This window comes from Phoca vitulina, unplaced genomic scaffold, assembly GCF_004348235.1.
Source record: "Phoca vitulina isolate PV1807 unplaced genomic scaffold, GSC_HSeal_1.0 scaffold31, whole genome shotgun sequence".
Taxonomy (NCBI): Eukaryota; Metazoa; Chordata; class Mammalia; order Carnivora; family Phocidae; genus Phoca; species Phoca vitulina.
The window spans coordinates 13,636,329-13,659,996 of NW_022589734.1; the positions used below are offsets into that span (position 1 = coordinate 13,636,329).

General features: G+C 49.0%; 1 protein-coding gene across 10 annotated transcripts in view; it reads left to right on the forward strand.

The window, feature by feature from the left end:
- Nucleotides 1-23,668, forward strand: part of PHACTR1 (phosphatase and actin regulator 1) — a 557,340-nt gene that overhangs the window by 515,840 nt on the left and 17,832 nt on the right. The window lies entirely within an intron of this gene.

Here is a 23,668-nt window from a genome sequence, read left to right on the forward strand (position 1 = left end):
TGAGCTGCCCTCTGCCTCTTCCTAGTGGGACAGCCTCGAGTAAGTCACTTGTTCTGTCTGCCTATGTTTCCGCGTTTGTAAAATGGGAGTTGTAAGGATTCCAAAACATAAGTAAAGCGTTTAAACCCGTTCCCGGCCCATGGTGAACACTCTGGTACCCTCCCGGCAACCCCGTCCAGTAGCTTTCATTATCTTCACAAGTACAGGCGAGGAACGTGGTGCCTAGAGAGCGTCCAGAGGTGTAGACTTCATCCAGCAGAGTACTGGTGTTCTCCCCTCCCGCCTGACTTAGTTCCTCACTTAAGGGCCCCTTTCTGTCTCACGGTTAACTTGGTTCCATCCTGGAGGATGCTGTTTTAATGGTACCAGGCTGCATAAATTGTTCAGCACAGATGGATGATTTGGTCTTGTGTCACTCAGACTTCAGAGCCCTAGAATGGAGATAATCTAACCACCTGCATGTGCACACACACTCTCACACGCTCATTGAATGTGGTAACACGTCCACACTGTAGTGATCCAGATCTCTCTTCATACTGTGGTGACAGCTACTTACTGCGTCCTGGGGAGCCTGCCTCATTGTTGGATTGTTACACATTTTTCCTTCTATGGAACAAAAATCTCTGTCCATGCAACTCTTCCCCACGGTCCCATCCTCTTCCTTCAGTGACTACTCAGAGCCTCATCTCTGTTATCATCCCTCTTGGAGACAGTGATACTCCTCTCCCAGGATATAACCAGATCTTCTTTCTGGGCACGGGATGGGTGGATATAGCTTTGGGCAGCTTCCTGAACCCGCTTGTTCGGTTTTATACCTAATACAAAAAGGGCTGTCTTTTAGGGGGCTGGGGAAAAAAAGGAGCAGTTCCTTGACCCCAGCCCATCTTTTCAAATGCAGCTCCCCCCACCCTAAGGGTGGGCACCCTTTATCATGGTTCTCTCCCCTTCATTCCTGCTTTCCCAGCTTTGCTACAGAATAAGCAGAGCCCCAGGTGTGTGAGGGCAAAATGGAAGAATTCTCTGTGGGGAGTGAAGTGAGGGAGATGCCAGCGCATCTGCGGCCCCAGGGTGGCATCGTCCATGGGGAGAAAGAGAGAAAGACAGGACATGTAGAAAGCAGGCCTGCACTGGGCTCTCTGCTTATCTGTTGTAGAGCGGTTCTACCTGGAGGTAACTGACAAAACGGGCCATTGATGTCCCAGAACAGACTCCTGAAAGGGAGACGGTGCCCAGCTTCTCACTCCTGAACCCACGTTCCAGTACCGCCCCCATGACTGGCTGGCGGTGGTGGGGACGAGACCGCAGGTGGGAAGAGACACAGACCATGCACGTGCTAGAGGAAGCTCTCAACTGAAGCCTCATCCCACCCCTTCCTCCTCTAAGGACACTTAACTCTGCTTGGAATTCCTAACACGCACTGAAGGTTACCGTTCCCAGCTCTCTCTCACCCTGGTCGTGGTCTGGGGGAGAAAGAGGGGAGTCGGGACGGTCATGTTGGAAGGATTCAAGGCGTTGAGCTGGCCTGTGTCCTTGCTCCGGATTCACCTCGTCTTTGTTCACTCTTCCAGCTAGGGAGTTTGTTTCCTCATGGCCAGACCCTGGGCATCTCCAGCCAGACTGTAAAAAGTGGGCCTAAAAGAGAGGACGTCGGGAGCGTTCAGTGGGTTGACCAGATAGTGCAGAATCCAGCAAATCAGGTGAACGGGCCAAATCCGCGTCTCCCGGTCTTCTTTGAGAGAGTGCAGCTGCTGATTCTCACCCAAGGAGTTTTCAGGACCATTTCCTTTGGGGTGAGAACCCAGCTCTGTGCTTTCAGTCACTCACTCATCATCCTGACGCCAGGGCCAAACGAAGGGGAAATCTGAGAAGCAGAAGGTGACAGGCAGTGGCAGAACTCATCACAAGACAGGAGCCTTGGCTTCCAGTTCTGGTTCTGCAGTTTCCTGAGCAGGCATCTGTCCTGGGCCTTCACTTCCTAACCCGAGGGGATTAGATTATGTCATCTGATGACCTAGCACCATCTGTGAGTTTTATTACCGAAAAAGTAACTAATAGAACATAGGAACCTGCATTAGAGTTAGAAGCTACGGGGCTGTGGCATTCTTTGGCTCTTGGAGGGTCGTATCATCGTGCTGGAAATCTTACATGCTTTGAAAAGCACGTAGCCAAGTCTGCAATGCTCCGGGAGTGACAAGTAAGACACAAAACATAATTTTAGCCTGGTAGTTTTAATAGCATAAAAAACAAACAAACAATGCAACATTCCAAGAATAATCCCAACTTGGAGGCGGGAAGCAGAAGCACCAAGAAAACAACGTCAAGCATTAAGGCAGAGTTTCTCCATAAGAATGCACAAACATCATTCTTCCAGAAATATGTTCTCATTGATGCCATCGGGCACACTCTCCAAAACCTCAATCAGTGAGTCATCTGGATGTTTTGACAGTAAATAACTGTTTCAGTCAGTTGCCATTTGAGAAATGCGGGCCACCCTTGAGACATGAACATGGTCGACTGGGTGCACATTGCTCTGCGCCTTATGTATACATTGCTCTGCGCCTTATGTATACAGACTCAGGATGGGTGCAGAGAACCAAGGGGTGAGCAAGCCCACCCACTGGGGGGTGGGGGGTGGGGGATAAAGGTAGCAGAACATCTATTTAAGCCCACCCACTGGGGGGTGGGGGGTGGGGGATAAAGGTAGCAGAACATCTATTTAAATTTATTTTGTATCATTCTTTTTAAGCTGAGTGCTCGTGTTTGTATTATAATACGCATGGTGTGTGAATGCAATGGTACTAGTATGTAGTTAAACGGCATATGGGGGGGGTGCCTGCCTAGATTTTCTTGATGGACTTCTCAAAAAGCGTGGAGTCCACAGATAGGTGAGGAGGACTTGTCATCTCTGGTGACCTCTGGTCCGTGGAAGTGTGCAAGCTCAGGGCAGTCTCTCACCTACCCCCCTGCCCGGAGCCCTGCCCGAGTGCAAGACCCCACTGTTTTCTCTCTGGGTCTCCTCTCGGGGCCCTTCAGCCTGAACCCTAGGAGCAGTCACCTGATCTGCCTTCTGGCCCTTCTCCACTTTGCAGCCCGGGGTGCCGACTGGCCCACGAAGTGAAATTCTCCCCAGAGGCTGGAGCATAGGGCCCCTGGGAATGGGGCTCTCAGGGACCAAAGAGAAGCCTGATGCCCCCAAACATGGGCTGTTGTCTCTGAGATATCCTTTAGAAAGTGAGTCGTCCTGTAAGCCACCAGGACTGCTTGTTTTAAAAGGAAGGAACTGAGACTCTGGAACGTGGCCAGTGCACTTAGTCCTTTCCTTGGGGAGCAACCAGCTTTCTAGACCTAGCCAGCTCGGTCCTCTCCCACTGAGACCCTCTCCTCCATGCCCTCCAGTGCCCTCCAGAATGTTTAGATCAGACAGCAGGAGGAGAAGCCTGGGAAGGCAAATCAAACGGAAGGCGCCTCCCAGTGTATGTGGGAGTGTGTAATCTGAAGCACGCACGGGTGTAAGTGAGGGTTGAGGCCGTCTGCTTCCCTGACACACTCATTCCCTGAATATACCTCTTCTCGCTTTCAGTATCAGCCTTCCATCCGGGGGACGGGGAAGGGCTTTCATCTTTTGTGCAGTCATGGTTGACCAGACTTTCTCAGCACCACCCCCGCTGGACCACGCACACCCGAACTTGTAATTGGAAACATCTCTATGGGGAAGCTCTCGGAAGCCTTGCTCAGTTTGGGGAAGGATGTTTTTCCTTGTGGTGTCCTCTCTGGACCAGATGTATCCAGTGATTCGGGCTACTCGCCCATGATTCCACCCGACGATCAAAGGCAGATACTTAATTTAAGCTACTTGGAGTATTGGTTCCTAGGGTGGCCATAATAGCAAACCAGAGACTGACCAGCTTAAACTAGAGAACCTGATCGTCTCCCAGTTCTGGCAGCTAGACGTCAAGACCAAGGTGTCGGCAGGGTTGGTTCCTTCTGGGGCCTGTGAACGGCTGTGTGTGCCATGCCTCTCCCCTGGCTTCTGGCCATTTGCTGGCATTGCTTGGCTTTGTAGATGCATCACCCTGATCTGCATCTTCATCTCTGCTTCTCCCTGTGAGCATGTCGCTGTGTCAAAATTTCCCTGTTTGCATAAGGAGACTGGTCATACTGGTGAGGGCCCACCCATAAGAGTCTTGTTTTAACTTGGTTATCTCTATAAAGACCCTGTCTCTGTATGAGGTCATATTCTGAGGTCCTGGGGTTAGGACTTTAACATACGAATTTTGGGGAGATATGATTCAACCCATAACATTTGGGGAGGTGCAAAGTGGGTCTAACTAGGAAAGGGGCCACAACCTCCAATGCATGCCAGGGCCAACCAGATAGTGAACATAAGTGAAACAGGTATTTCTAAAATTGTGAACAGAGAGTGTTGGGAATGGGGGCAACATGGGAAGTTCACCCCTTATCTAAAAGCACTGGTACTATTCAGCTCCAGCCCCTGTTGTTTTGCAGAAATGAAGGACTAGTTTTTCAGATCTTCTGAAAAAAGTCTGACATTAAAAAAAAAAAAAAAAGTTCCAATTTTTTAAAACATGGTACAGAGCAAACAGAATGTATTTATGGACTAAATTCAGCCCAAGTACCACATCTCAGCCTGGGCACTTGGTTTTGATCTCTGACCTGGAAACTGTCATTTTTCTTCTGTGGACCATAGTCATACATTCTCGGGGGAGTGCACTACACATTTTTCCCAAGATTTTGAGAAAGGAGTATTACTGTATGTTGTAAACATGAATGTGAGGGGCACTTGAGTGGCTCAGTCGGTTAAGCATCTGCCTTCAGCTCAGGTCATGATCTCAGGGTCCTGGGATGGAGTCTCCTCGTCAGGCTCTGTGCTCAGCGGGGAGTCTGCTTCTCCCTCTACCCCTCCCCCCTGCTCGTGCGTGTGCTCGCTCGTGCTATCTCGCAAATGAATAAGTAAAATCTTAAAATATATATATATAAATGTGAGAATATTGGATGTCTATATCTGTAGCAATTTGGAAGTAACATCTTATAAAATCCAAATTCATTTGAGTGTAGTTATTTATGTGGATTGATCATTAAAGCAATCTACCAACTCTACCACGTTCCTAAAAAGAGCGCGTGGTCCAGCTTTCTTTGTCTCAGGAATTCAGACAGATGACTGCAGAAGGACACGTGAATTTGGATGGAGACCTACCTGTAGCTGCTGCTTCTCCTCAGTGTCCATGAGTCTGGGAATCAGAAGGATCTCAGGTTAAAGCACCTGCTGGTTGTTGATAGTTTGAACGTACACTTCAGACGTGAAAACCAGCGCTAAGCGCAACGTCCAGATCAGAAGTAGGACCCTCCTTTGATTAGTACAAAAAATCCCTCCTCTCCTCCTCACCAGGGATAGTTCCCATCACTTAGCTGTCCTTGTGGTGGCAGGAGGTGGTGAACCAGATGGGGCCGCTGGGAAATGTTAGTGCTGCCCAGCCCCCTAGAACCTAGTATGTGATTCTCTCTTATTTAGAATGTCGTAACGTGGTAGAGAGAAAGAGTATGCTAAACCCGTATTTTAAGGCTGCCAGGGGTGGTTCACAACTAAAGTCACTATAAGCAGAATATAAAGTCCTATGTACAGAGGATTAGGTCCTGCTCAAGGCAGAAAATTGAAATCCATTTTTTATGCTCACGGCACAGGCAATAAAAGACAGTAATTCTGACTTCTGACTGTAGCTTGCACACGGCTTATGGTTTGGGAAAGTCGCTACTGGGAGTCTAACGCACCAGAGCCTCCTTCCAAGGTGGCACATGACATCTCCCCCCCCCGCTCCCCCCACCAAAATCTAAGGACCGATGCTAAGTGTGAGCCACTATCTCTCCAGGCCGGGTGATTTCTGCTGCTGCAAAAGCACATCCCAAAAATAAGGATAACACTCAAAGGTCTATAAATTCAGTTCAACTTTGACCTCCTAGCCCTGGACGCAAGCCGCTGCGAGTCACCACGCGAATAAAAGATGGAGGGAAACAGACCTGAGAGCAGTTCAGGAGGAGCTTCGTTGTGCACCTGGCCCTTGCAGCCAGCTCCATCATGGTCATCCCCAGCATCTTGGCCGCGGCGGTGGTGGGGGTCCTGGCACAGAGCCCAGCCCAGCGGGGACCCGGGAGGGAGGGAAAGAGGGTGCTGCGTCCCATCCACAAAGCCCGGCTGGGCGTGGCTCAGGCTGGTGGGCTTTCTCTGCGCATTCCAAGACCACCCCTAAACCAAACTGAATTGGGGTATGAGTCACCACACTGACACTGAGTGGACGTGGTTCTTCGTGCAGCATCTGCATAGCAAACGCGTAGACCCGTCCAGGCACTCAGATACCTGACATCTCCCACTAACTCGCTGTACAAGATAGAAAGCCCTTTTTAAAAGCCCTTCTTCAGAAAGGCTGACATCTCGTGAAAGGTGCTGAGTCGAGTGGAGGCTACATAGTACTGTGTGTCTGATAGAAAGGGGCAACCGCACATTTTTTGCTTTTTGTTGTTAGTGAAAGCTGCGAAGGCTGTCCTGGGAAGATTTGACGGAGGCGTCTTGGGAGAAGGTGGAATAAAACTGCAGGAGCACGGGGGTGGAGGTTGGGGCCTTGGGGCTTGAGCCACGCCCATCACGGACCTTGCGCTGACCTGTCAGAGCAGAGCCTTGCAGAGACTCACGAGCCTCTTGCTCTCCTGCCCCTACCTCCAGTTTTAAGAAATGCAGTGAACCACACTGAGATACCACCTTACACCAGTTAGAATGGCAAAAATCGACAAGGCAAGAAACAACAAGTGTTGGCGAGGATGCGGAGAAAGGGGAACCCTCTACACTGTTGGTGGAAATGCAGGATGGTGCAGTCACTCTGGAAAACAGTGTGGAGGTTCCTTAAGGAGTTAAAAAGAGAGCTACCCTATGACCCAGCAATTGCACTACTGGGTTTTTACCCCAAAGACACAAATGTAATGAAAAGTAGGGCCATATGCACCCCAGTGTTCATAGCAGTAATATCCACAATAGCCAAACTGTGGAAGGAGCTGAGATGCCCTATAATAGATGAATGGATAAAGAAGAGGTGGTCCAAATACACAACGGAATATTACTCAGCCATCAGAAATGATGAATACCCAACTTTTGCATCAACATGGATGGAACTGGAGGAGGTTATGCTAAGTGAAGTAAGTCAAGCAGAGAAAGTCAATTATCATATGGTTTCACTTATTTGTGGAACATAAGGAATAGCATGGAGGACATTAGGAGAAGGAAGGGAAAAATGAAGGGGGGAAATCGGAGGGGGAGACGAACCATGAAAGACTATGAACTCCGAGAAACAAACTGAGGGTTCTAGAGGGGAGGGGGGTGGGGGGATGGGTTAGCCCGGTGATGGGTATTAAGGAGGGCACCTACTGCATGGAGCACTGGGTGTTATACGAAAACAATGAAGCGTGGATCACTACATCAAAAACTAATGATGTAATGTATGGTGACTAACATAACATAATAATAAAAAAAAAAGAAAGAAATGCAGTGGAGACAGAGTTCTTGACATCTTGTTACCCAGACAGAGTTGCGGAGCCCTGACCACGGGCGCGTGCGAGTTCAGGAGAGGAGTCTCAGTTTGCAAGCCTTGCGCGGGATGTCAGGGAACAAAGCCACATCTTGTCAGGTGCTTCCAGTGCTTTCTGTGTGTGATTCGCAGCTGTCCCAGCTTCCCGTGCGTTTTTCAGTGATAGAGTAAGTGTGGGGGACAAAAGAGCTGCCTTCTACTCTGCAAAAACAGAATCCGTCTATGTTTAAAACTTGTAAAGGTTTAAAAAGGAAAAAAGTGGCCGTCCCTGGGGGTGAGGGAGTCTTGTTTTGTTTTCTGTTCCATAGCTTTTTTTGAACAACTACTTAGGCCAGCAGATTTCAAAATCTGGGGCGCTGGGCTGGGGAGGGGGCCATTGTATTCCCCTACAGAGGAAGCAGAGAACGCGCTAATCTTCTAAGCTGCTGTACGTCGGGCTACGTTTTAAGTAGTTAAAAGCCCTTTTAGTTCTCCACCTATTCTTGTCCTGATCGTTATGAGGGTAATCGGCAAGGATCATTCGTGTTTATTGTTCATCTTAGCAGGTGGCCGAAAGAAAGGCCCTGTTCCTTGGAATATTTGGCTAAGTAAGAGAAGAATCAGCCTGTCTCCATGGAGAGGCAACCACGCAGGGCCATGGTCCCTGACAACATCATCTAAGACTCCAGAGGCCTTTCTGTGGATGACATGCTTCCCCATCGGCACCTCGGCCAATCCTCTTCACCTCCACCCTGCGAGGCAGCTGTTGGGATCCCTTCTTGTAGGTGAAGAAGCTGAGCTACTAATCCTAGGGACGATAAGGAGCAAAGCGAAACACACCTCCCCAATCCCAGACTTCCCTATCTGAAGCAGAGATGCTGAGAAAGATATTTCGTTTGGTTTTGTTTTTATGTTGAACAGAATTTCCATCCCAAGAGCCCCGCGGTTGGGCAGGGATTGTGTGGGGTGGTGGCGGAGTTCTAGACCAGGGGCGCCATCCTGTGTGTGCCCACGTCCTCCAGAGGTAAGCTGTGGAAGGAAGTGGGGATAGATTTTCTTCTATCTTGGACCTAACTGGGCTTTTTCTTGCATTTCAGTAACACTGTCCACAGTAAGTAGGAAGAGCTGAAACACTTGATGCTGAGGCTTGAGTCTAGAGACGCTCCTGTCTGATAGAATGTGGGAAACCACCGGTGGGGTGGTTCCCACGGTGCGGTCCGTGGGTCAGCGGCATTAGCATCACCTGAGAACTTGCTGAAATGCATATTTCCAGGCCCCACCAAGACTCTGAATCAGAAATTCTGAGGATGGGACCCAGAAATCTGCATTGTAACAAGCATGATTCTGATGTACCCTGATGTTTGAGAAGCAGGGGTCTAGTAGACGGAGCAATCCAGCCTGTGAAGCCTATGAACCTTAGATTGGAAGCTCCATCCTCCATTTACTGGGTGGGTTCCTGTCCAGCCTCAGTTTCCACATCTGTCAGATGGACCTCCCACCCAACGTCATCAAGAGCTCTAAATGAGTAATTCTCCCAGTTGTAGTAGATAGTGAACACTGGTTTCTTCCTTCTCACTGTGAATTTGAGTGTTATATTACACTAGACTCTTACTACTCAAAATAACTAAGGCTATTCACCCTAATAGGTAAATCCTAAATCCAAGTGGCTTGACAGTAAAGGTTTATTTTTCACTGAAGGAAAGCCTAATGTGGATCAGATGGCCTCTCCATCATATAGTCTTCATACGCTTCTAGAACACACGGCTCCAACATCTCCATAGCAAGGGAAGAGGGGATAGAGGAGATACACATATTGCTTCTACTCATGACCCACCAACCAGAACTAGGCTCCTGACCCCAATCCAGCTGCAGAAGAGGCTGGAGAAGGAAAAGGAGCTTTCGGAATATTTGACGAGCACAAAGTGTCTTAGCCACAACTCCATGGAGCCAGCGTTTGTCACAGGTCTTCTGTATTTGATGGTTGTTCCGGTCATGACCCCAGTCATATAAAAGGGACGATCATATCTGAAACAGACATGATTAAAAGACTTTTCAGAAATTGTGGTATATACATTCAATGGAATATTGTTTGGCCTTTAAAAAAAAAAAAAAAAAAAGAAGGAACTCCTTCCATTTACAACAACATAGATGAACCTGGAAGACATTATGCCAAGTGAAATAAGCCGGACATGGAAAGACAAATACTGCATGAACTCACTTGCATGTGGAATCTCTCTCTCGTTTTTTTTTTTTTAAGAGAGAGAGAGAGAGCCTGAGCAGGGGGTGGGGGGGCAGAGGGGGAGGAAGAGAGGGAATCTTAAGCAGACTTCACACCCAGTGCGAAGCCCTATGCGGGGCTCAATCTCACGACCCCAAGATCATGACCTGAGCCGAAATCGAGAGTAGGATGCTCAACCAACCGAGCCACCCAGGGGCCCCACTTGAATGTCAAATCTTAAAAATCAAAAACAATCGAACTCCGAATGACAGAGAGTGACAGAGAGTAGAATGGCAATTACCAGAAGCTGGGGAGTGCGGGGCATAGGAGAGGAATTGCTCAAATGGCACAAACTTTCAGTCCTAAGACGAGTAAGTTCTGGAGACATAATGAACGGCATGGTGACCAGAGTTAATAGTAACACATTATGTACCGTAATGTCCCCAGAGAGTAGATCTCAGTGTTCTCAGCACACACCAAAAAAATGGTACCTTGTGACCCACGTGATGGACGTGTTAGTTTGATTGAGACCATCCTTTCACAAGGTATACATATATCAAAACATCATGTTGTACATTTTAAGTATGTATGGTTTTCATCTGTCTGAAATAAAAAAGAAGGAAGGAGGCAGCCTGAGGGGAGCGCACCACGTGAGAGTCTGACGCTCTGTGGTGGGCGAGTATCACTATGTGCTCCTGATCTGCATCAGTCAGTGATTTCCTCCAGAGGTCCAGTTTAGTAAAGCAACTCACAGAAATCAGAATAATTGCAATAGAGGGAAAAAGACCCCAAATAAACACTGCTTCCATTTAAAGAAAAAAAAAAGAAAAACTGACTTAAGTATGAATGGGAGATCCCAGAAGGGCGCAGTGGACCTTGAGCTGAATGAGTTTGTTTTCTGTGGGTAGAAGGTTAACTTTACAGAGTCATAAGTCACTAAAGGAGACCATGGAACCTCAGCTCCAACAGATTGGTTCTATTGTGAAGTATTGACTAAGCGCCTACTGTGTGCATGGCTCTGTACTAAGTGTCGCTTAAAATGTAGCTGGATAGGGATGCCTGGGTGGCTCAGTGGGTTCAGTGTCTGCCTTCGGCTCAGGTCATGATCCCAGGGTCCTGGGATCCAGTCCCACGTTGGGCTCCCTGCTCAGTGGGGAGCCTGCTTCTCCCCCTCCCACTGCTGCTCCCCCTGCTTGTGCACTCACTCTCTCTCTCTCTAAAAAATAAAAATGTAGCTGGGTAATCATCCCTCTACAAAAAATAAGACAAGCTAGTCAAGGCATACTCACTGTTTGCTGGTTTACTCTGGGAAAGAGATGCTAAGGGCAAGTTCTGTGGGGAAAGGGTGGGTCCACATTTTTTTTTTATTGGTGTGAATTTCTTTGAGACGATTTATCTTCCCTTTTTTTTTTTTTTTCCTTTAAAATATTCCCAAAAGATTGGGGGTGGGCAGGGATAATGTAGACATTGAATCATCCAAACATTTGATTCAGAGTCCTTTTCTCCCAAACCAGCACATTAACGGGAACAACTTGAACTTGAGTTGTCAGGGCACTTGTCCTGCGATACATTCTTTTTCTCACCTTCAGTCTTTGATCCCCTTACAAACTGAAACAGATAAGGTTGTGTCATTTCTATCATACCATTATCCAGGAAAAGATCTCTCAGAGCCATTTGTGAACTTACCGGGAGGCAATAAATAAACGGAGTTAAATCATCTTGAGAAGCACTCAAAGTATCTTTCAGTCTTCGGTTGAAAGAGAATTGTGTTGCATGAAATTCTACCTCAAAATATGGCCTAATGCTTCCAAATTGGCTCACTCATTTTTTTTTTTCTTTCACTATGGGCTTTGTGGCTATACCTTGAGCCTCTGTGTGAGTTTCTTCACCTACTTTGCAGTGGCATCTTCTGGATCTGAAAAAGTAATAGAATTAAAGCACTTTAGTGGCCCTGTGGACACTCCTATCACTGCCTAGAACACCTGTAATTTTATAGATAAGGAAACTGAGCTCAAAAGAAGCTAAGCTGCTAACCAAGTTCACGGCATTACCTGGCTACACTCGGATTTGAAGCCGCTTTCCCTACCCCCAGTCAGTGCTAAAAAATTAACACGCGTGCAACTAATATTACACTGCATGTGACTAACTGGAATTTAAATAAAAACTGTAAAAAAAAATTCATCTCCCTCAAGAAAGGGAGAAATGTATTTACTTCTCACTGGAAGCCACAGGCCAGTGATTTGATTCAAAGCCTGACAAGTCATATTCTTCTTTACTTTTCTCCATTCATGCCTGAAAGAAAAAGGCCTTAAAACAGAGGTTTTGCATTAAGCCTTTGAGGAACATTTTCAGTAATCAGAAGGCCCGTGGGAAAGGAAACTTGCCTTCTGGCATAGGTGGGTTCCTTCGTGGGCACGATGTCCTCCTTGATCCTGCTTAGCGAGCCGAACATTTAAATCAAATGCCCAAGCAAGAGCTGTTTGTCCATCTTACTAGTTCATATGTGATCAGATCTCATCAATAATTTTGCAGACTTGAGCAGGGACTTCGGAAGATTCGTTGGCTGGTGCCTTGGTTTGGAGTTTGCCCATTCTAGTAGTTGTTATCATTCAAATGAATGAAGCTCTCATTGTTTTTCCTTAAGATTAACTTGTTCCTTGTTTCAGTGGTGAAGTTGGCATTTCCGGTCTCCAGAATAATTTCCATGGTATGTCGTGCTCTTTCTCCCTCGCCCACCAAAACTGGCTTCGGGTTTGATTATATGTGATTTTTCTGCAGCTCCTATAGAGAGCTGGCATACACACAGCCCTGAAAACTTAAATAGCAGAATTGGATTACAGTCGAGAAGTGTGTGATGCAGTTGTTTTTCCTTGTCCCCGCACATCTTTGCTTACTGGCAAAATACCTCTCAGATCATATGCAAAATGCTAATAAGAGTAATCCATTTTATTTAGCTTCATTATGTTCATTTCACAATGCGAAGATTTTTATAATAGCCTCGAAAATTGCATACATGCTCACTAAATAGAATATAAACAGGAAAAATTATCCAAAGATACAAACCCTGGAAAATCGCTTTTCCCTCTGATTCTAAAGGCAATTCCTTTGAAATATAAGTGAATACGCTTCTATTTTAGGAAGTGGGATCATGAAAATTTTATGTTCTTTGCCCATCGAATCATTAAAACAATCGTCCTTCAAAACGGGAAGCCTTGTTGGTTCCTTTGGAAAAAAAGAAAGTAGGCAGACAGATAAATAGTGCATGCTGACGGTAATCAGTATGTTGCAAAGAGTTTTAACTACCTGAAATCCAACCCTCTTTTTGACTTACGATTTTCCTCGTTTTGTTCATGGTCATATCGTCACTCACCAAACTCTCTCTTAAAAGACGCTAAGCTAGACGATTGCATCTTCCTGTGTGTTAATGGACAGTGAAGGAGTTGCCCTTCTGAATTTACTGAACCAATGTACCTGCCACCTACATGTTCCATCCCAAGAAGCAACCCATGTCCCACGCAAGGGGAGCCCTCCGCACACCCTCCTTATGTGACTTGGCGCCGCCTTTGTACTCAAGGAGGCTGAGTGGACAGCTTCTGCTCAGAGCCTGCTCTGTGGGTTCAGCACGTCCCTGGAGCACCTCCCCTGCCCACCCCCGGCTCTCACTGTCTCTCCGTGCGCTGTCACTTTGCCCTCTTTCTTCACAGTCCTTAATGAACAGAGTCGTTTGGGACCACGGCCTGTGAAATCTGATTCTCACCCTGCAGTCAGCAAGCGGTGTAACCAGGATATGCTCAGGCGTTTTCCACCAAGGAGCTGTAAATCCATACGGCTTAGTCCAGGCGAAAACAAAATAAGCCTGTTCTTTTCTTTTTTTTAAGCCTATGTAATCTCAGATTCAGACTACTTAAGAAATTAGTGGAAAATTGTCAGAATTTTACATCATAGGTTACATAATAGCTGCTTAATGATTTATTAATAGTAGAATGTCAAGGTACGTGGGGCGCCTGGGTGGCTCAGTTGGTTAGGCGTCCAACTCTTGGCCCCATGTTGGGTTCTGTGCCCAGTGGGGAGTCTGCTTGAAATTCTGTCTCCTTCTCTCTCTGCCCCTCCTCCCACTTGTGCTTGCTTTCTCTCTCTCAAATAACTAAATAAAATCTTTGAGAAGAAACAAAAAGAATACCAAGGTATGTGTAAAACTATACAGAACATTTTCTTTAAACACTAATCATTTCCATAAAAGTTTTCAAACAGCCTATTTGACAGTGAACTTGATTCAGAAGGACATTCTGATTTCCTTTATGTACATCACAGTCGTCCTCCTGTTGAGTTGGTGACAGAGCCCGAGGGCCATGGACGCTGTGAGGAGAAAGCAGTCTTCTTGCAAGGATGTCAGTGAGTAGGGGGGGCAAACAGTCCTGTTAAGGGAAGTGTGCCTTTAGCTGCCACAAGTGGGAGAACTCACAGCCACGCCACTCTGATCCGACTGTGGAGACACCAAGACTGACCCCCATGTGGGCCAGAGCTTGAGGAGGGGCCAGGAGTCTGGAAGCCACAGTGGAGGAGGAGAGCTTAGGATGGAGACAGTACAAAACGCTGGGCAGTTGTCCACGTAATGTGCCACATAAGGAGATGCAATGCATGGGAGGCGTGACATCTTTGGGGTATTTGATTTTTTAAAGATTTATTTATTTATTTGAGAGCCCCTGATGCGGGGCTCGATCCCATGACCGTAAGAGCACGACCCGAGCCAAAACCAAGAGTCGGAGGCTCAACTGACTGCGCCCCCCAGGCACCCCCAGAGACTGTATTGTGGTGATGGTGGTGATGGTGGTGATGGTGGTGATGGTGGTGATGGTGGTGAGGAGGACAAGAGGGTCGTGCGCAGGTTCTCAGGCTGATGTGTTGGGGGACCAGTCTTCCTTACGGGGTCAAGGACTACATAGCACGTGACTCAAGCCCCCCCTTTCATTTTGAACCAAAATAACTCGCGTCCGTTGAGCAAGCTGCACAGGTCCTGCGGTTCCCCTCGGCTGGTTGATCTTCCGGGACACGGTTTTCAGGCTCGGGTGATACCCCCTGGCAGGGGCCGCCAATTGCAGCCCGGGGGCCAAAGCTCGCCTGTTGGAACATCAGCCCTGGGGGATCACGGAGGCTACTTGCAGATGATAGTGACAGAGACCACATGGTCCACCACACCTGACGTATCTACTGCTTGGCCCTTTGGAGAAGAAAGAGATGACACGTTTAAGGGCCTAGACCGAGGCCATGTAGAGAGGGTGGCCTTGCCTGTCACAGTATGGACGCTGGATCCATGTAGGAAGTGCGTAAGCTTAACACATCCCCATCACAGGGAGAAATTCTGTTTATCTTCACACAAAGAGGTTTTTCCAAGTGCTAATTTCTCTAATCGGAATAATTACACTTGCTTTTACTTATTAGTCCAAATGTGAAGCACCGTATTGTTTTTACAAATCATACTGGGCACACAGTCCATTCTTTTAAATTGGATTTATTACCTGAGCAAGTAGGAAAGCTGTTTCAAGGACAGCCAGGTACCATCAGAAGCCGCACAGCTGAGCTGTTGGCCGGCAGAGGAGGGACCCGCTGTACAGGCAGATGAGAGAGGGCATCCATTTTTTTTTTAAGATTTTATTTATTTATGGGGCGCCTGGGTGGCTCAGTCGTTAGGCGTCTGCCTTCGGCTCAGGTCATGATCCCAGGGTCCTGGGATCGAGCCCCACATCAGGCTCCCTGCTCGGGGGGGAAGCCTGCTTCTCCCTCTCCCACTCCCCCCGCTCGTGTTCCCTCTCTCGCTGTGTCTCTCTCTGTCAAATAAATAAATAAATGAAATCTTTAAAAATAAAAAATAAAAGGATTTTATTTATCTGACAGAGAGAGTGTACACAAGCAGGGGGAGCTGCAGAGGGAAAGGGAGAAGCTGACTCCCTCCTGAGTAAGGAGCCCGACACGGGGCCCGATCCCAGGACCCTGGGATCATGACCTGAGCCAAAGGCAGACGCCTAACCGACTGAGCCACCCAGGCGCCCCAAGAGGGAATCCATTTAGCAGAAGATGTGTCGTCCTCAAGAAGGAAGGCCACGCGCCGTGGCAGGCAGGTCCAGCTGGGAAAGGAGTATCAGCGGGAGTGATGAGCATCGTCTTGTTTTCGCCGCTGGAGCTGGATTCGGGCCCCAGGACCAGGGATGAAAGTGCGAGGAAGAGGGACACAAGGAGGCAGAGTCCAACACTGATGGTGATTCCCGGAGTGCAGGGCAGGCCTGAGCCCAGAGCTCTAACTGCAGGTGACTCCTAAACCGAGCCTCACGCAGATGGGAGGAGAGGTTGTGGTGGCCGTTCCAGCAAGTCGCAGAACCGCACACGTGTGGGATGTGTGTAAGACTGAGGTGACCAGAGCCTGCCAGCGCCTCTACAACCCTTACTGCATGAGGAGAATGTGCACGTGACACACACACACACACACACACACACACACTCCGTGGACACACACACACACACACACACACACACTCTCTCTCTCTCTCTCTCTCTCTCTCTCTCGGAGAGCCTGTCTCCTGACTGAGAAGCGAGGTGCTGAGAAGGGCCCAATGCTTTGCTCTGGTTGGTAGTTTCCCATCCCTTTCCTGCCGTGAATGCCCAGAGGGAGGCCTTCCAGGGCTCTGAGAGGCCGAGCGTCCCCCCGTGGGTGGGGTTCTGCCTTCAGACAAGCTCAGCCTCACAGTTTCCTCTGGTTAAAGACATGCGGTCATGGGGCGCCTGGGTGACTCAGTCGGTTAAGCGTCAGACTCCGGATTTCGGCTCAGGTCGTGATCTCAGGATTATGAGATCGAGCCCCGCGTCACCTCCACACGGAGTGTGAAGTCTACTTGAGATTCTGTGTCCCTCTCCTTCTGCCCTGCCCCCATTAAAAAAAAAAAAAAAAAAGGACCTGGTGGCCAGGCTACTCTCCTGGGGGAGGAGACTGCTCCTGAAGGAATGTTCCACAATCAGCCATTTCCCTCAGGTTGGAGGTGGGTGTTTCTCTGACACCTCGGGAGTTGGTGTTGCTGGTGGTCCTGAGAAGGACAGTACAGTCATGGCCCAGGGCCGCTTATGGAGTCTGCCCAGTTTCCCTGGGCTCCTGCTGGAGTGTTGTAGCCCTGAGACGCCGCCTGCCCGTGCGCTGGGGCCACGCTCACCTGTGACTCCTCTCCGGTCTCACACATAGAGTGCACGTGTAGGAGAGTGAGGGGGTGCGTGTGATGTAGGTGCTGTGGTAGCTCGTGTGACCGGCTGTCAGGACATAAAGAGAAAAGAGCCTAAGGGAGGGAAGAGAACTTAGACTCCCATTCACCAAGCTGGGAGCTGAGAGTCCCTTGGTAGATACGTGCTATGAGCTCAGTCAATCTGGGGGAATATATTTAAGGGAAGACAGTCTCTTCTCGCAAGGACTCTCTCAAAGCATTGGGTAGATAAGGCCAAGAAAGTAGAGAGAAATCATTTCTGTTCGTTTCCTCTATAATCAAGGCAAAATCTATTGGAAGTGTCCATATCCCTCCATTTTCCCATTCTTATTCCTCTGTCCCTTTCCCATATAAATAGATCCTTTCCCAGGCAGATAAACCCATTCCATTCATCTTTCCTGATCCAATTAAAAAGATTTCCAAAGAATGCAAAACTGCAAATCCAGACTGGTTAGACATTCCTAAAGTGCACCATGCTGCTAGAAAGAAAAAGTATGTGTGGGGAGGGGGTTGGGTTGGGGGGGGGTCTGGTCTTTTTTTGGTACATCACATATGTAAAAAGAGATTCTGTGAAAGATTATCATGTCATAGGAAAGCACTTACAGTTTAATGAGAGTAACTACGTTCAATATCCCTCCTTTGGGTTGCAGGACTATTAGTTTAAATATGAAGGTTTACAGGACACCCGAGTGGCTCAGTCAGTTAAGCATCCAACTCTTTATTTCAGTTCAGGTCATGATCTCAGGGTCGTAGGATCAAGCCCTGTGTCAGGCTCCGTGCTCAGTGGGGAGTCTGCTTGGTTCTCTCTCCCTCTCCCTCTACCCCTCCCCTTGCTCACGCACACTTCTCTCTCTCTCAAATAAATAAATAAATCTTTTTTTTAAATGAAGCTTTATGTTTACAATTGAGGAGTGATGGTTCAGGAAGGAGTAGGGGGGTATGGGACTTTTCATAAAGGAGGACTGTAGGAAACTTGGCAAAATAATGTGACCAAAACCCCCTCCACACGGGCATCTGAGACTCTCTGGGGGTTTTGTATGTTCCTCTCTGGGTTTCTAAACAGCATGGGATCTCATCTGAACCTGAGTTATTGTTTCTAGAAATAGGAGCTTGTGGGAGGCAGCGAGAGGACATTGGCCAGAAACCCATTGAGTAAGGAGGGGGAAGGAGGCTAGGGATTCCTGTCTCCTGTCTTCTGGCCTCTGCCTCCTCTTGTACCCTCAGAACTCTCCTTGGGGGGCGCTGATGGCCCTGAGAGATTGGCCTGTTGGGGGTGAATATGAGAAAAGCACGAGCTGCACATATTCTAAAGCTCCTAGGAGGAGTCCGGGTGGGAGGGGGCAACCCGGGGCCTACACCCAACTCTTCATCCCTTGCCTTGCTTCAGAAAGTAGTCACGGGTTGTGTATGTTGTTTATTGAGGCCCAACAAAGCAGAGGCATCGGGGAAATCTGGAACCATAATATTTTTTCAATGAGTGGATGAATGAGTGGGTAAATAAATTAAGTATATAGTCTTATGCCATTTTCATGTTTCTGGGCTGTGCACGTCGACCTCCCCGTGATACCGTCCACGACAGTCACTCAGCAGTGACACCCAGAGCTTCCTCTCTTCATTGGAATCACTCTGTCCTTGCCTTGATGGTCTGTGTCCATCAAAAGCAATATTCTTTCTTTCTTAAGGGTACCTGTTTATCTACTTGAGGTCCGAGACTTTTTTCGAGTTACCAAAAATAAAATTTCACACCTTCTACTTACTTTTAAAAGGGATTTTTCTCTCATTCTCATTCGGGCCTATCAGCGCTCCTGGGCGGCATGCGGGCTAGCCTGTGGTTACAGCCACCTGTCAGATGGTGGGACTCGGAGCAGAGATACAGTGGCATAAGGCGCCCAAGCGACCTTCTGGTTCATGGTGGAGGCAGGCCAGGAGGCAGGCCCTGGACCCCAGTCCATTTTCTCCTCTCTGGGCTCTTTCCCATGCTTAGAACCAGGCTATTTGTTAATAGCTTGAGGGGAAGTTGAAAACTATTAACTGAAATTCCTGGAAAGAGTTGGGTATGTGGATCAACAATTTTAAGAGTTGTTCTGCCTTCTTGGCAGAGAGAAAGGGTAGCAGGGCAGAGTCCTGAGGTATAAAAGCAAAACTGCTGTTCATTCTTCCCAGAGGAACGTCTTCAGCGGCCGGCCACCGTGGTGTAGGGCCCGGAGTTCTGGCCGTCCCCGAGGGCACAACTCCTGGGTTGAAGTATTATTCATTGACTGAATCATGGAAAATCTGTGGAGCCCCTCCTGTGTGCCAGGCACCGTCCCGAGTCTAGAAACACAGAGATAAATAAGACATAATTTGCCTGTGAAGGGTTCCTGGTCTAGTTGAGAAGGTGGTCATGCCAGTGGGTAATATGGGTGTCGGGGGCGAGGCCATGATCAAGACGGGGGAGCCCAGCAGGGGGAGCTCCTAGCTCTGCCCTCTGCCCGTTCTGAGCACCGGGATTCTAGGCAGTCTGTCTGCGGAGACGGGCACCCGGAGGCCCCTCGCTCTGCCACACGGGCACGGAAGGCTGAGGCGTGGGGAGAAGGCTGGCTCCTCTGAGGCCCCCGCCTGTCAGGTGGCGGACCCGGGCTCGGTACGGATGGTGCTGCTTCTGAAGCCACCCCCAGGACAGGGCACCTCTGGGGCTCTCCCCAGGCGTGCCACCTGCCAGGAGCAGGTGCTACGGGTGTGGAGTGAGGCGTGAGCATGCTGAAAACCAGAGGAGAAGGAGCTTCGAGAAGTCTCTGTGGTCCAAGGTCAGGGAAAATGAGGGCTCTGTAAAAGCCACTGGATTTGGCCGTGAATCCTCAGTGACCTTGACACTGACCTGATTCGGGAGAGCAAGGTTCCCGCACCTCGTCACTGTTGTCGCATGGCCCGGCCAGTCCTGTGTTGTGAGGGACAGGCGTGTGCAGGGTGGGACGTTGAGCTAGATGCCAGTAGCAGCCTCCCCAGCCCTGACAACCACGAATGTCTGTAGACCTTGCCAGAGGTCCCCTGGGGGCAGGATTGTCCAGCGGAGAACCAGGGCAGTAGAATGGTGTGGACAGAAGCCAGGGTTGGGATGGTTTACTGAGACCTCACGCCTGAACCCCTCTTTGGAGAGGTCGGCAGCCAAGAGCAGGCTGGAGGTGGAGATTCACTGAGGGAGGGGGGAGCGGAGGAGGAGGGTAGTTTGTTTTGTTTCTAACAGAGAACACATGTGCTTGCCCTAGGGAAAGAACTAGAAGAGAGGGAAAGGGCAAAGACAAGGGATAGTCATGGGGCAACATGCATTTAATGATTTCACCAACATGGAGCAACTCCAGTTCCCAGACTCGGTGCTAGGTGCTGCAGATGAGGGGGTCCCTTGTTCCAAAATGACTGAAAATTTCAAAATGACAGCAGAGCCTTGGAGCCCAAGCGCGGGGGCCCTTCTAAGTGGGGTCCCTGTGTGGCCGCCCAGGTCTGTGCTCATGAGGTAACCCTGGTGGATGGGGCCAGGTGGCCCCGTGTCACAGAGCCCAAGCCCCGGGGTCTAGTGGACAGGCTGGGCCGTAACAAGAAGGACAAGCACCAGCATACGGGGCATACGGGACTGTTGTCACACATGGTGGGGGCACCTTCACCAAAAGGTTAGTGCCCACAGGGAGTGATGTTTAAGGTTGAAGCTGTGAGTTTGAGGATTACCACCAGACAAAGAGAAAGAGAGAGAGAATGCGTCGCTATAAAGAACGGCATGTGAATCTAGAAGAAACGAAGAAGACGCAGTTACATCTAAAGGACAGGGTGTGGGCTGGGGGGGATTCTTGGCAAGCGTGCAGATCACAAGGACTCTTCTAGGACCCTGGGTGTTTGACTTCCTCCTGCAGGCTCTGGGTGGGCGTGCGTAGTTTTCAAGCAGGGAGTGGTGTGATCAGATTTCCCCTTAGAAACACCATCCCATCTGGGGTGGAGGAGGACCCGAGTGGGATGGGCTGCAGCAGCCCGGGGAGAGGCTCCGGCTGTGGTGGGCTGGAATGGGCTGGAATGGACATGGTTTGGACCTGGCGGTGGATTGGCTGTTGAGGGTCAAGCCCACCAAGGACAGTTCCCAGTTTCCTGGCTTGGGCAGCTCACGGGGATGCAAAACTGTCAGGACAGGAGGGGAAGATGGATGAATTCATTTAGGACCTTCTGAGTGTGACAGCCTGTAGGAGTGTAAACTGGAAAGGCGGTCTGGAACTCAAAACTGCGGCTGGAGGTATAGATCTTGGAGTCACCGAGCTATAGATGTGAACTGAAGTCACGACTGTGGATAAAATCTCCCCAGGAGCGTGTATGGCATCGGGACGAGTAGGATCTGGGCTAAATAATTACTAAAAGCACCTGTTTTGGGGGCGCCTGGGTGGCTCAGTCGTTAAGTGTCTGCCTTCAGCTCAGGTCATGGTCCCAGGATCCTGCGATTGAGTCCCACATCGGGCTCCCTGCTTCGCGGGGAGCCTGCTTCTCCCTCTGCAACTCCCCCTCCTTGTGTGCTCGCTCGCTCTCTGACAAATAAATAAATAAAATATTTTTAAAAATAAAAAGCACCTGTTATGTTCTCCGTGGCCTCCTAACACCTGGCGATGTAGCAGTGACCAAGGCCACACACAAACGCATGCAACCGACACGTTCTCCAGAAAGATTCCAAAGGAAGGGTCGTAACTCAGCGCGTCTCCCTCCCTGCGGCCCCACCAGGCCCATCTGCACCCTTTCCCATCCGGAGCAGCAGTCGGGAAACCCGTCTCCTCCTGCCTTAGGAGAGAGGACGAGTCCTTCCCGTTTTCTCTTCCCCTCTGGAAGGGCCGTTCCCTCCCCCCGGGGCTGAGATGCAGAAGACCAACGTCAGTTCTGCTTTGCTTTCTCCTGAAATGCAGATACAGCTTTAAGAGATCCAAACTTTAAAATCAGGGCCCTCCAAACAATATGCAGTTGCAAAGGCTAATGAAAGCCGTGACCTTGCAGTTCTGACACCAGCAGAAGGCTCATTAGCTCCTTGCAGCAGAACGAATCCTCCTCGTCAGCATCAGGAGTCAGACCAGCCAGACCTTCAGTGGTTTTTTGTCACGTCTCTGGGGAGACAGCCTCCCTGCTCTGCGTGTTGCTTAAAGCATCTTGCCACCACATTCTCTCACGGTCTCCTTTTTCCGAGGCCAAAGCCGAAGTACTGTTTGCTTCTGGCCTGTTTGTATGTCATGGTCCTTGCTTGGAAAAAGAAGAGCCTTAGTTTATGTGGTTGTTTCTTGCAGTCACCAGCATAGAGTTGTTCAAACTGATACTACAGAAAATCCGTTTCTAAATTCTGCAAGAACCTGGAAGGCTCCTAGGTGGCGATTGATGGCGCATGGCATTTAAACAGGAGCTCGGTGATTTTTCACTTTGCAGCTAGTGCAGATCATTTAGCGGTGGTCATGTAAAGAAGAAACCATTTGAGGAGTGACAACAATTTTGCAGCTCAGAGATACCTAATAAACCAGGGCCACATATATACCAGCAAAGCTATTTGAATAGATCACTTGAGAACACGTTAAAACTCCTACTTTTGGATCATTCATTTTACAGAAAAATTTAACTCCCAAAAATGTTGCCTTTACCATATAGCATATAAATGGTCATGTCTACATACAGAGTCAGGAAGCACTTTTTACATTTAATGTGAGTTTAAGTCTGATACGGTGACTTAAACGTACCGTCAAGACAGGGGTAAAAGATACAATACACTCAGAAAGCACCTCTGTCTTTATTCTTGGAGTTATCTGCTCTCTGGGATTATTCATAAAACTGCCCACTTCATTAGTACAGTAATTGTGCTCTGCTGTCTGGCTTTCCAGTGACCAGTGTGTCTGTACAAGTAGATCTAGAAAGAAGCCTTTACTTGGACCATGTCAGGCTGCTCTGGGTCCTTCCCTAAGAAGCTAGCCACTAGAATTCTGAAGCTAGAGCTTTATCCCTTTAGTTTATGAATTTGGCTCCGTCTGAAGACCAGCCTGTCAAGGAAAGGTATTGTTTTAAGCTGATAGAAGTCATCCTTGTGATAAACCAACTTACTTGTGTTATAGTAACTGCAAGCCATCAGCTGGGAACTCTTCATTAATTCCAGTACCAAACCTGCACACTTGTGTACAACACATACCATCCTGCTTCCCCTGTCACGGTCAAGAGCCATCCCTCCTCCTGCTTTTGAGGAGGAAGGCCTCTCTGTCCCTGGACCCCAACCCCTCCTGCCTCCTCGGGACTCCTGCACCATCATCTGAGCCTCCTCCCTCCTTACATAGTTTCCTGCCACCACCACCTCATCCGGATTCTTTCCATTAAACGCGCCCAGTCTTCTCCCAGTAAAAAGTATAAACTTCGCCAGAGCCCCCTTCACCCGCAACTCTCTCATCCAGCCAAGCTTCGGGAAGAATCGTGCATACTTGTCCATTTTCTCACCTCCGTTCTCAACTCGCTCCTGCCTGGCTTCCCTTCCCTGCGCCCCCTGGCAGAGCTCTAGGCGAGGTTGCTGCAAGCCCAGCTGGTGTTGATCCCCGTGGGCCGTTTGCGAGGCTCGCCTGACCTCTCGGCAGCACTCAGCACCCTGGGCCGGTCGTGCCCATCTTCCCACCTCGCTT